Source organism: Heterodontus francisci, chromosome 1 (genome assembly GCF_036365525.1).
Source record: "Heterodontus francisci isolate sHetFra1 chromosome 1, sHetFra1.hap1, whole genome shotgun sequence".
Taxonomy (NCBI): domain Eukaryota; kingdom Metazoa; phylum Chordata; class Chondrichthyes; order Heterodontiformes; family Heterodontidae; genus Heterodontus; species Heterodontus francisci.
The window spans coordinates 214553651-214565886 of NC_090371.1; the positions used below are offsets into that span (position 1 = coordinate 214553651).

The 12236-nt window shown below is 38.2% G+C and overlaps 1 protein-coding gene across 3 annotated transcripts in view; it reads left to right on the plus strand.

The window, feature by feature from the left end:
- Positions 1-356: 356 nt before the first annotated feature.
- smad1 (SMAD family member 1) overlaps positions 357-12236 on the plus strand; it is a 158746-nt gene continuing 146866 nt past the window's right edge. Inside the window, exon 1 of one of the 3 annotated variants that reach the window (XM_068041356.1) lies at positions 357-464. The gene's annotated coding sequence lies outside the window, so the exon portion shown is untranslated. The other 2 variants (XM_068041371.1, XM_068041365.1) reach the window with 2 other exon arrangements.

Sequence of the window (12236 nt, forward strand, 5' to 3'; positions counted from 1 at the left end):
CACCAAAAGTAACTGTATATAAATATAAATAAAGTATATAAATTACAACAGATTTGTTTTCAAAGTTTAACATGTGGGAGACTCCGGTAACATTTATATACATAATCATGGTTAAACCCTTTCAAAAACAAACGAGTCTTGCAAAAAACACTAATGTATAATAAGGAGCCGGTGTAAATAATTAATAAATGATAAAAAAAAACAAAGCAATCATGCATGAGATTAGAGAAAAGCTGTTGTGGAAGTGAAAGGTGCTGGCAGTGGGCGTGTTGAGAGGAATTTGGAAGCTTGACCCTCTGTTTGAAGTGATTGGGAAAGTAGTGCGGCTGGTCGGCGGACTGATAGGTGGCGCGGTGAGCAGTCGCAGCCTGGCTGACGCCGGGACTCGGGTGGTAATGCGGCTGCTGGAGGAGCCGCAGATGGAGCGGGAGGGAGGAGGAGGCAGCCAAGCTGTTGTGTTTCAGGTAAGTCAGCAGCGCGAAATTGCCTTCAGTAATATTAATTCCTCTTCCTTCAGGTTCGGGTTTATTTCGCTTTTCAGCCGTGTGGAGCCGGCACGGTTTTAAAACAGGGAAAGTTGTCGGCACCCCCCCCCCCCCCCCTCCATTAAAAGTACTTTTCGGACAACATGGCGTCACCGGGAAAAGGGGGAAAAGTGGAGCCAGTCAGCACGGATTCGGAGAGTAAAGTACCTTCACTCCCGGGGAAAGTTTGTCCAAGTTTTTGTTGCGAGAGTCCCCGCTTCTGAGCTACAACCTCTGCTTGTTCAACCCTTTGCCGGTATTTTGGGCTTTATCGCCGGAGCCGTGTTTTCCGCTGGGAAAGTTTTCTCTCTTTTTAAAAGTGAAATTTAATCGAGAGGATGTAACCTATTTTTTCCCTTCTCAGCCTTGTTCTCTTTAAACGGTAATGGAATAACATTCCTCACTTCGGTTTCCACCAAGGTGAAAATATTTTAATATGTCTGTAAAGAATTATTTATATTTCGGGTTGTGCGCCAAAGGGTTCAAGGAACTTTAAAAATCTTATACAAGTTTTTAAAGGGTGTTTTTTTTTTGTTTCGCAATATTTGTATTTAGATATTTGAGTTTGAGTGGAGTTTGTGCATGTGATTTATTTTTATCCGACTCTGATGTAAATCTCGTGAAACCACCTCCTCCATCTTCTTGACTCCCCGATTTCCATTTCACGGATCATCACTGGGTGAAATGCAGAAAGTCTTGAAGATGTGCCACGTTTTTTCTCTTGTTAAAACCAGGAGAAGTCTTAATGGTAGGATCTTGCAAAAATGTGAGGAATGTTGTAATTAAACTTTTTAAAAATAAATACTTAGGGTGCGAAAGGAAGTTTAATGAAAATGCCATGTTTAACTATTTTAAACATGTTCTGAAGTGTTAAAATATTAATCGAGGATATCTGAAGTAAATGCTTTTTGTCGCGCTGTAGCGGAAGTTGTTTATTTTTGGTTTAGTATAAAGAAGATGTCTTGCTCCAAAACGAACTTACTAAGAGCCAGTCTGGGCCAGTTTTTGTGTACATTTAGCTGTGATCTATTATAGATGAATGTGACAGGTACTTGTCGATGACTGAAATGACCTGAGAGGATTAGCATATTTTGGTTACAGTGTAATGTGTGTACAGTATGTTTCCTTTATCTGTGGGGATTTTTTTTGTATGTGCTAATACATTATCTACCATGCATCCTCCTTGGCACTTTGACAGGAATCAGTTCAAGGCAGGGATTGAGTTACCAAAAGGACAAGAAATTTGTCCTTGCAATGAAATATTTTTATTTTGTTTATATTCTACATTAAAAAAAAATTTTGCTCGCATTTTTATGTTTTCCTGTTGTCAACACAGCCTTTGGAATGCCCTCGAAGGGTCTGAAGTTTTAGCTGTTTATTTTTAAACATGCCTTTTTAAATGTAAGGGCCATTCTTGTCATAAATGACAGACCTTTTAAATCTAATTTCAGACACCATTCAGTATGGGTTATTGTTTGGGGATCTTTTTGTTTTAAACATTCAGAAAATGATACATTAGAGCTTTCCCTTGGAGAGCTTGTAATATTTTCTGTATTTTATCTTTTCAGTTTCAGCCTATGCATTTGCTTCTCTGGAAGAATACTTCAGTACATCTGAACTGAGAATGCCTCTTCATTGGCTAAAGCAGGGACTGCAGGAAAAACTTAGTTTTTGCAAGCAATTCCTTCCTGTTTAAAAATGGTTTCAGCATCTTCTGTTGATGCTTATGTAATTATTTAGTTCATGTGGACTTAAGGTTGTGATTGCTGGTTTATCTTTACACTCAGGTATTTAAAGGATGTGTAGGATAAATTATTTCATTGGCAGAAATGGACTCTGACTAACTTATATTAAATTGTAACAAAATTGAGGGAAGGTGGGGATGTGAGAGGGAAAATGGGATTAATGTAGGATTAGTATAAATGAGTTGATTGGCGCGGACTTGTTGGGCCGATGGGCCTGTTTCAGTGCTGTATCTCTCTATGACTCTAAAATAGTCTACATGCAAACTTTCAGGATTCTATCACTGGTATTGATAATTACACTATTCTTTTACACTGCTATTTAGGTAAGTTGTTATTTTGTGCATTATTGATAGAGTAGAATCTTTTTGAATGGCAAAGTTCTTCTCAGTAATTTCTGAAAGGGTTTTCCCATCTGAGACCTCAATTATGGGCTGGAATTTGGGCCACCCCAGAATTCTACCCCATTCTATTCTAAGTGCAAATGTTGCTGCATATTCCTGTTGCCCCAGTATTTCCCCTTCCTGGTTTGGTGTTGTATATCATGCAACAACTTATTTATATAGCAGCTGGAAAGTAGTATAGGTTAGGCTTACGTGAGTTTTTACAGAACAAAACAACCAGTTAATTGGGGTGGGGAGTGGCATGGGAGAAAGAAATAAGTAGAATAAGGCAAGCTAAACATTTGGTTGTTTCTTCCTTATCTCTGCATGGAGCTGCTTGGTTGGAAACCTTCATTAAGGCAGGCTGAGGAAAACTAACTTGGAGATTAATTTGAGTAACCAGTAGACTTTGAACAGAAATTGCAGCCTGATTGAGAAATGATGGAGTTGCATCATTGCTAGTTCTTTACTATAGTAGTGAGTAATCCAGTACTTGCTACTTAACAAAATGTTACTAGATTTGGTCCTTGAAGGGGGAGTCTTGCTAATTCTCAGCTGGAGACTGTCTGAAGAGACACTGGATGTTAGAGTAGATTTAATATACATGTACACAACTACATGGAGCAAACTTTAGTAGTCAAAAGTTGACTTAGTTCCATTGTGTGTATTTTAAAACAAATTATTCTTGGATGACTTAAATTTAAACATTTATTTTTGCTCAAATCATTTATTTTTAAACAGTTCTGTATTATGTGCACTCCAGCCTGTCAGATGCAATGCTATTGCATTTTTAAGATTCAGAATTCCAATTTCAATGAAAAGTAATGTTCTTTTATGGGATACAGTATTGGCACCAGAACTTTAGAGTAATTAAAACAATTTCTGGAATCTATTTCTCCAAGTTGGGAATCAGTTTAATGATTTGAAGTAGAGTTGGGCTGTCTTCCTGATGAAACACTTTCACACACGATTCATTAGCGGTTATAGGGCACTTTCCCTTGCTGAGCAGTATAGGTTAGTTCAGTCTTCATGAATACAAAACTATTGACTTGTCGTTGTTGGACTGTGGGAGCAACAGCTGTGAATTTACAGTCAGGAGTGATGCTTGGAGTATTAAGCCTTTCAGCAGGTCGTCTTGACTCGATGGGTAATTGCACTGCTGGCTGTGGTATTGAACCGTGCAGATCAGGAAGATCCTGAGTTCAGTCCATGTTTCTACTATAATAGCTTATCCACTACATTTGCTCTCGTCATACCTAGACTAGGAAGGACAAACTCCAGCTGGAGTCACTGGTCTAATCATTGTCATGTGGTCACAACTGGAAAGTGTGAATTTTGGATGAGAGTGCGATCAGCTCATCTATGACTATTTTAAATGCTGGCATAACTTGTTGATGTCATTGTCTATATGCATTCTTGAAAAGTGGATCTTTAGGACAGGTGGTAAATTGGTGCACTAACATGGAGTGTTCGATGCTTCTTTGTGTCTTAGACTTCAAATTTCCATGAAAACCACAATACAGTATCTTTGCTCAATGAGGAAGGATACATTTGACTAGTTTCAGACTGCTATTGTATAGTATGTCGGCCCTTGCCCCCTTACAGTTAGCTAATGGGATTGGTAGCAAGTCACCTTACTCCTTTTCTCTTGGCCAGGCAGAGAAAGGAAGCAAGGAAAGTGAAAACTACCTAACTGGGGCTTTATCACAGTACAGTGAACTTTGCTTCATGATTGAAAAGCATAAATCATTTTGCACAAGGAAAATGTACTGCAAGGGTGTTATGAGGCAAGTACATTGAGGAAGAGTAGTTTAATCTATCATTGTGACTGTTGTACTGATATTGGGAGAGGGGGAAATTGTGGGAGCAACAGCTGTTGCTGTATATTTTAAAAATCTCTTACATCGCACCTTTTAGGACCTCGAGGCACATTACTGCCAATGAAGTACTGTTGAAGTGTAGTCACTGTTGAGTAATGCAAATCTGGCAGCCAATTTCTGCATGGCAAACTCCCACAAAGAGCAATGCAATAATGACCAGATAATCAGTTTTTAATGGTTTGTTGAGGGTTAAATGTTGAATAGTACACTCTGCTGTTGTTCGAAATAGTGCCGTGGCATCATTTCCATTCACTTGAGAGGGGCAGATGGGGCCTTGGTTTAACATCTCATCCAAAAGATGCAGCACTCCCTTGGTACTGCACTGACGTGTCAACCTAGATGTTGTGCTCTGCTCAAGTCCCTGAAGTGGGACTTGACCCCGCAACCTTCTGACTCGGGAGAGAACACAACCAACTGTACCATGGCTGACACATGTAGGGTATGGTGCATGGAGTTTTAAACTATTGAAACACTTCCCCCCCCAAAAAATATACTTTATTCATAAAAACCTGTATATAAAAAGAAAATACATTATAAAACAGTTCAAACCTGACATTTTAGAAAGTGCAATAGAGATCAAACTCCTTCGATATATAACGTGAGTTTCTTCACAACTCTTGCCATTCCATTTTACATGCATTGTACATTTGCATTAAACAGCAAAAACATATTTTGGTGCATATCGCCCGAGGGGTTTTACATGGGTTCCAGACCCTTGGTATACTGTGGCTAGAGGACCTTTTACAGTGGCCTTTCCCCATTTAAACTATTGAAGCTCTTGCTGGTGGAATAGTAGGTATTGCAACACATGCTGTAGAACTATGCCATACAAAGCAGGAAGGTTTCTGCTTTCATTCTTTAGGTGATCTCACCTCTGGCACCCGTGAGACACTGCGATTAGTTGTAATGTTTTGATGAAAAAAATCAACCAGGATACCATTCATGATTGCTATCTGTTGAGCTCTGTTGCAAAGTGCATGTGGCTGGATGTTGGTTATTTGCAGCTTTGATTCTCCAACTTAAATAGACTGATTACATTCACTGGAAACTCGTATGAGGAAAAAATATTGAAGGATTGTGAGCACCTATGGAGCTATAGCTCATGAGTCACATTTATTTTATACCCCTCCTGTATAGCCTTATTTTGTACTATGATGTGTCTCTTGATAATTCCTTATAAATCAGGTGAAAAACCTGCACCTACAGTCAAATACAACTTGTTTTGGATGCTGGGACTGCTATTTTTTTGTGGCCAAACACAAGCTGAATTTTCAGGCTAGTATTGTAATTTACACATTGCTAGCCTGTGAACCTATTTAAAACATTGAAGATGTTATGTGGGGAGGATTGTAAGTTGCAAATTTATTTTGAAATAACAGTCAAGCAAGTCCAATCTTGCATATGCAGTTTGGTAAATATTCTTGCTCTGGATTTGTTTCATTAAGTAATGAGTAACTTCAGAGTACTCTGCAACCATGCTATAGTTTGAAACCGTGCATTAGAGAAGACTAGTTTTTAGTAGCTCGTGAATTCTCTTCTCACTTGTTTGAGTTTTGAGTCCTCTGCTGAAATGCCCCAGCTTCATGTGAGTGTAGACAGTGAAAGATGTTTTATAAGCCCCAGAAGTATCAGTTGTAATCTATTAATAAGGAACATGCCCTGGAATACTATGCTCTCTGTTGGGAATGTTTTGGCTTGTGTAAGTTACAGCTTGTTTTTGGTGGAATAAAAGTTGAAGACAAATGCTGGTAACCAGCTGAGCTCAATATCTAGAAATGAATCTGAAATGAAGAATATGTGACTTCTTTTACATGTTTGTGAAAAGTTGAATATATGTTTAATTTCTATTCTGTTGACAGCCTCTGTGATTGAACGGATGACTTGCTAACTTTAGTTACCCACTGATTGTCCTTTCTAGTAGTTATGCAACTTTGTGGAGTCTTGGCATGATCTCAGTTTTCTTAAGATGTTTCAGTTAGCCCTGTGTTGGAAGGTGGTGAGTTTGAGACCCACAGATGGATTTGAACATACTGCAATGCAGCATGGTGTGCTCCTTTGTTGGAAATTCTGTTCTTTGGATGAAACAGAGGTCATGTCTGCTTTAAAGAAACTATTTTGATATTCCAAGAGAAGGAGGGAAATGTCCTAGCCAGCATTAGGAGAGGGAAGATAACTGGTACTTCACAATTGTCAGTAGCTACCTAAAAAGAAAATGAGTCCAGCACAAATCACTAGAGTTGAGGTGCAGAAGCTCTTGTTTATTGAGCCTGAAAGCTTTAATGGACACACCAGCTACCCTTTATAAATAATGTACATTCTTTGTAATATGGAATCCCAAGAGACTGCAGAGAAAGCATCATTATCAGACTCTTCAACCTTCTTTGAAATCCTCAATTGATTTACAGCTCAGAAATTGTGCAAAATGATACTCCAGTCTACATCAGGTCAGTCAGTGAAAGTCAAGATGTGAGCCCATTATCTCAGACATTGTAATTAAGCCATTTGATTGGACATGAAATCAAAATGTTTGGTGTGGTCTTCAGTGCTCTGAGCAGTGAATGGCCAGTAGATTTGATTATTACTATGATATTTTATTAAAAATGCTGGATTATACTAGCTGAATGGATCTGATGCAATAAAAAAAACTGTCTGACTTGTAAAAATTGACATTGGATTAGCTTTCCGACAAGGTCATGATAATTGTGTTAATATTTGCACATGGCATGAAACTTTGTTACTGTTGCACCATTGTCTTTCCTGTCCAAGAGGCATCACTTATAGCCGTCCCCCCTCCCAGTTCAGTTAAAGAAAAGGGCACACTGTATACTAATGCATTCATTCATTGTGCTGTGATACCTATATTCTACGTAGGGTAACAAATATGTGGTAGTGAGTTACAAGGCTGTAATTCAGTTGAGCTGTTCTGATTGTGAGTGGTTGTTGGACATCAGCAGATTTGCAAGATTGAATTACAGTCTTAAACTCACTGCCAGGCTTATTAGGCAGCTGGAAGGCTGCAGTGTCTGCAAAAAGGAGAGAGCCTCACTGCTTTGCTTTGGAATCATGTTGGTTCCTGATTCTAGATTTATATAGTTTAGCATAGGTGCAAAGCAAAATTATTTTGGGCCAATATTGTGTAAATGCAGCTTTGTTATATTCTAAGCATTATGCCATATTGACTATAATGGTAGCTTTTTCGATTGAAATTTTTTGAGTGTTGTTTGTCATTTATAGTTGCCCTGCTAATTAAATTCCAGTGTTAAGAACTTGCCACTGATCATATGATATCCTTTGGGCACTTCAGATTTTGTGGCTGTAATGTATGAAGTCTCATAAAAGAGTAAAAATTTAGTTTGGTTTTTAGAGATACAGCACTGAAACAGGCCCTTCGGCCCACCGAGTCTGTGCCGACCATCAACCACCCATTTTATACTAATCCCATATTCCTACCACATCCCCACCTGTCCCTATATTTCCCTACCACCTACCTATACTAGGGGCAATTTATAATGGCCAATTAACCTATCAACCAGCAAGTCTTTGGCATGTGGGAGGAAACCGGAGCACCCGGAGGAAACCCACGCAGACACAGGGAGAACTTGCAAACTCCACACAGGCAGTACCCAGAATTGAACCCGGGTCGCTGGAGCTGTGAGGCTGCGGTGCTAACCACTGCGCCACTGTGCCGCCCTTTATTGTTTTGGGGTTGGGAGTAGGTGGGTTCCCATTATTATAAGCTAATTACAGTCCCCCTTACATTTATTCACTAGTCTCTGTGTTTCTAGGGTTTTTGTCTCCACTATTCTGTCCGAGACTGTTCTCTGTGTTGACCAGTCTTTTGAAAAAACATTTCCTGGTGCTAATCTTAAATTACTTTTTACTAATTTGAGCCTAAATCCCATTGTCCTATCTTGCAGTTCACTTTTGAGTAATCTTCCGGATACCTGTACCATACCTATGACTGTTTGGAATATGGGCACCACATTGACCTGTTTCCAGTCTCCTGGTACCTTCCCAGTGTTCAGTGACTCCCTGATGATGGCTGTTGGTTCCTCACAAATCTCCTTACTAACTTCTTTCAGAACTCTGAGATAGCCTATTTGTGGTAATTTTCATTTTGAGCCCTTTTGAATTATCTGAGGCTTCCATCTCTTTACATTGAAGTTGTTGAATTTACTTTGGTTATCTTTGCGTAATGTTTTTCAAGGAGATGAAGGAGAAATTTGCAGCGGGGGTGGGTGGGGGGGGTGTGGAAAGCTGGAAGTAAAACTGAATAAATTGCAGTGGGGATGATTGTCTTTTAATCTTTGTATGTTGCTTAGTTAGGTGTTAAATTTATTCCGACAAGTGCACTGTTTGTAGGTATAGTGTGGTTGTGGCTGGCTTCCTAGTTGAAAACTTTATTCTTTGCAGTGGAAATTGTGCAGACTTGTTTAAAATTGCTGTTCCATTACAATGATTGAATTGAGTGGTAGGCTTTAGTTCTGTCTAGTAGAGAAAAAAGCGCAAAGGAATTATGGAAAAGAGTAAAAAAGCACAGCAACCTGTTCAACCTTAGCATCTATAGCATTTTTAAACTGGATATCAGTTAGTTTAGTTAGTTTAGTTAGTTTAGTTAGTTTAGTTAGTTTAGTTAGTTTAGTTAGTTTAGTTAGTTTAGTTAGTTTAGTTAGTTTAGTTAGTTTAGTTAGTTTAGTTAGTTTAGTTAGTTTAATGCATCTCTGACCATCTTAACAAGACTAACATATTTTAGGGGATTCTGTCAGTTGTGCCAAGCATACCTACCAACTGCAAGATGGTCACTTTGGGCATGGTGTATGAGATACAATGCCAGGACAGATCCTATCTTTTCGTTGTTTTTTTTTATGAAAGTCATTTGCTTTGATATTTCTGTTGACTTCATATCTTTATCATCAACATCTGAACTGAATATTTTATACAGAGGGATGGATTATACCACTTTTTAATAATTGTGGTTCTTGAACAATGTAACTACATTAAGAGAATATGAATGAAAATGTATGCTGTCCAGGACACCCTGTCAAGTTGGAAGTCTGTCCAGCTACATCAGCAACAAACGATGGTTATATCGGGAAGGGTTTGAGAGACAGGAGTAGGAAGAAAGTGAAGATAACAGAACTTAAATTTATATTTTGTTTTGACGCTTGATGCATTTAATTCCTAACTAATATGCACATGAGATTGCCACGGCAAACACAATCAACTACACATTTTATTCAGAAAATTTTCAAATCATAAACTTGCTGTAACTGTCTCTACTTGCCAACTGTCTTGACATTCAGTGGCAACCATTCTGCACAGCCTAGCTCACCACCATGAGCAGATCAATCAGTAAAATATGTAACATAATACTTATCTGATGCCAGAGCCTGTGCTAATCTGAACTCTTATCTGCCATATTATTGAACTAATACTTGGCTATTAAAAGTGTGTTTAACAAAAAAGGATCACTCTGTGAACATTGCAACCCATCAATTTGGTGACGAGGCATAGTTTCATGAGCAAATAGCAGATAGTCACCTCGGTATCACTGCAAATTAAAGACCACTATGCTGTGTTTTAATTAGGCAAAATTGTGACTCTTCAAATGTCAGGTATACCTTTTAAAAGATCTAAATACACCCACTATGTATGTTTGAGTAGGTTTTATTAAGTGGCCTGAGTCTCCTTGGGCATCCCCTGTTATGGGCCTACTTCTAGTTAGCATATAGTCGGATGCAGCATCAGCTTTTCATATTAATCTGCTCCTTCAGCAATTTAAACTTCACTGGAAATATGTATAGCAAACTTTGTGTTAATGCATTATTTTTGTATAGTGATAGCGTGTTGGAAGTTGCACAGAACCTAAATAAGGGATATGAATTAAAAGGAGTAGGTTTGTCATTAATTTGGTGCTTTGACGTTTTACTTAAATTGGATGAGCTGGTTTCTTCTGTTGGGCTTAGTAAGTGCTTGTGTTCCCTCCATTAGTATCTGGTGTTTGGTTAACCAGAGAAGAAAAATTGCTTTGCAATTTATAAAAAAACTAAAAATGGGGATTCTTACGGTGAGGTGCTGCACAAAACTCAAATTTACCTTTTATATTGGATCATCCACATTGAATTGATTCTCTCTCTTTCCCCTCTTAAGTAATAGGTGCGACAGTCTCCGCTTCTTTGGAGTTCTTACAGGAACCAGTGGGTCATCTGACATGATAGATGATTTTATGTTAGGTCTAGGATGGGTACAGGTCCTAGGGTGCTCACTTCAGTTGCCAAAAAAAATCCTCACTCTTGCAGGGTAGCTGAATTAACATATTTTGATATGGGATTTGGCTCTGCATTTCACCTTCATCTGCATCACTGCTATTTAGACCAATATTAATTTTGCAATTTTTGAAAGTTGACATTCTTGTGCATGGATAAATTTGTTAATCCGTCAGATGGCTTTAGTCTGAACCTCTATGAAATTAGGTCTGGGTTTACAAAGGGGATGCTTGAGCTTCAGAACTTTTCCATTGGGATTGAAGATTATTCAATTTCTATACAGAACAGTTAGTTGTATTAGTGAGCACTTTAGTTTTTGATAGTGAAGCATATAATTTTGTGCTAAGCCTTTTAAATCTTTTTCTGACTACTCATTTCCTCTTTCCATGTTACTAGAAGTTGCATGAGGTGTAATTGAACTTCTAAATTGACCCTGTCAGACATTGAGGCTTAGAATTTCCACAGTTCGCCCCAGCCAAACCAGCATAGCATTGCGGAATTTTAAGTGCAGATTCTGTCAAACGTAAATTGAGTTTCTACAATCCTTAGTGCTGGTTTAAAAAACATTGGCTGTAAGTCAGCCCCGCCCACAAAATCGCCTCATGCTCTCAAATTGTAATAATAAGCATGGTGAGTTTCCGCCGATTACGCCCGTTTGTAACCATTCAAGGCTCTTTAGGTTTAAAGGCATTAGTAGGCAAACTGTAAAAGTTTTTAAATATTAATTACTGACTAATGTACACCGTTGAAGTGAGTAAATGTTTAGTGTAGTTTCAATCATTTTCAATGATTTAAAATAAAGTTACACTCAGGCGGTGGACTGGACACTTGCTAAAAATGCTTTTGTGATAAACCTATTTCTAGCTCTTAAAACAGCACCATATTTCCACTTTTAAATATATCAATGAATATTTTTACTACAAGAAGGAAAACCCAATTGTGTTGCCTAATTGCATTGGTTAATGGAAGATTTTACATTTGTGATTATGCAAATAAGTTTGGATGGCAAGTTGAACCATAATTTTACTTTGTACCCCGATTGTTGTTTGCTTCCAATGTAGAAACACTACCCCATGGTTTCTAACGTGTTTGTTTAGAAATGCTCAAATGTTGATTTTTTTTTTCCTTCTCGGTCATGTGCACAATTCTCAGTCCAAGAAGGGTAACAACATGGCTATCAGCTACTTTCAAAGCAAAATTTTAGCAAAGTGTAAATGTGACAATCCTTCAGTTTTCTTTACACCCACAATAGAAATGAAACACAGCTGAGCTTTCAGGTCAAGGGTAGCATGGATCAGTTAGAAACTATACCCTAACCCAAACCCTAAAAAAATCCTTATTTCTGTTTAGAAAAGAGTGCAACAAAGTTTTTTATTTAATGCTTGTAGACACTTTTCCTTCAATTTTGAAATGTTTATTCTTTCTCAGCATCTCCAATTGA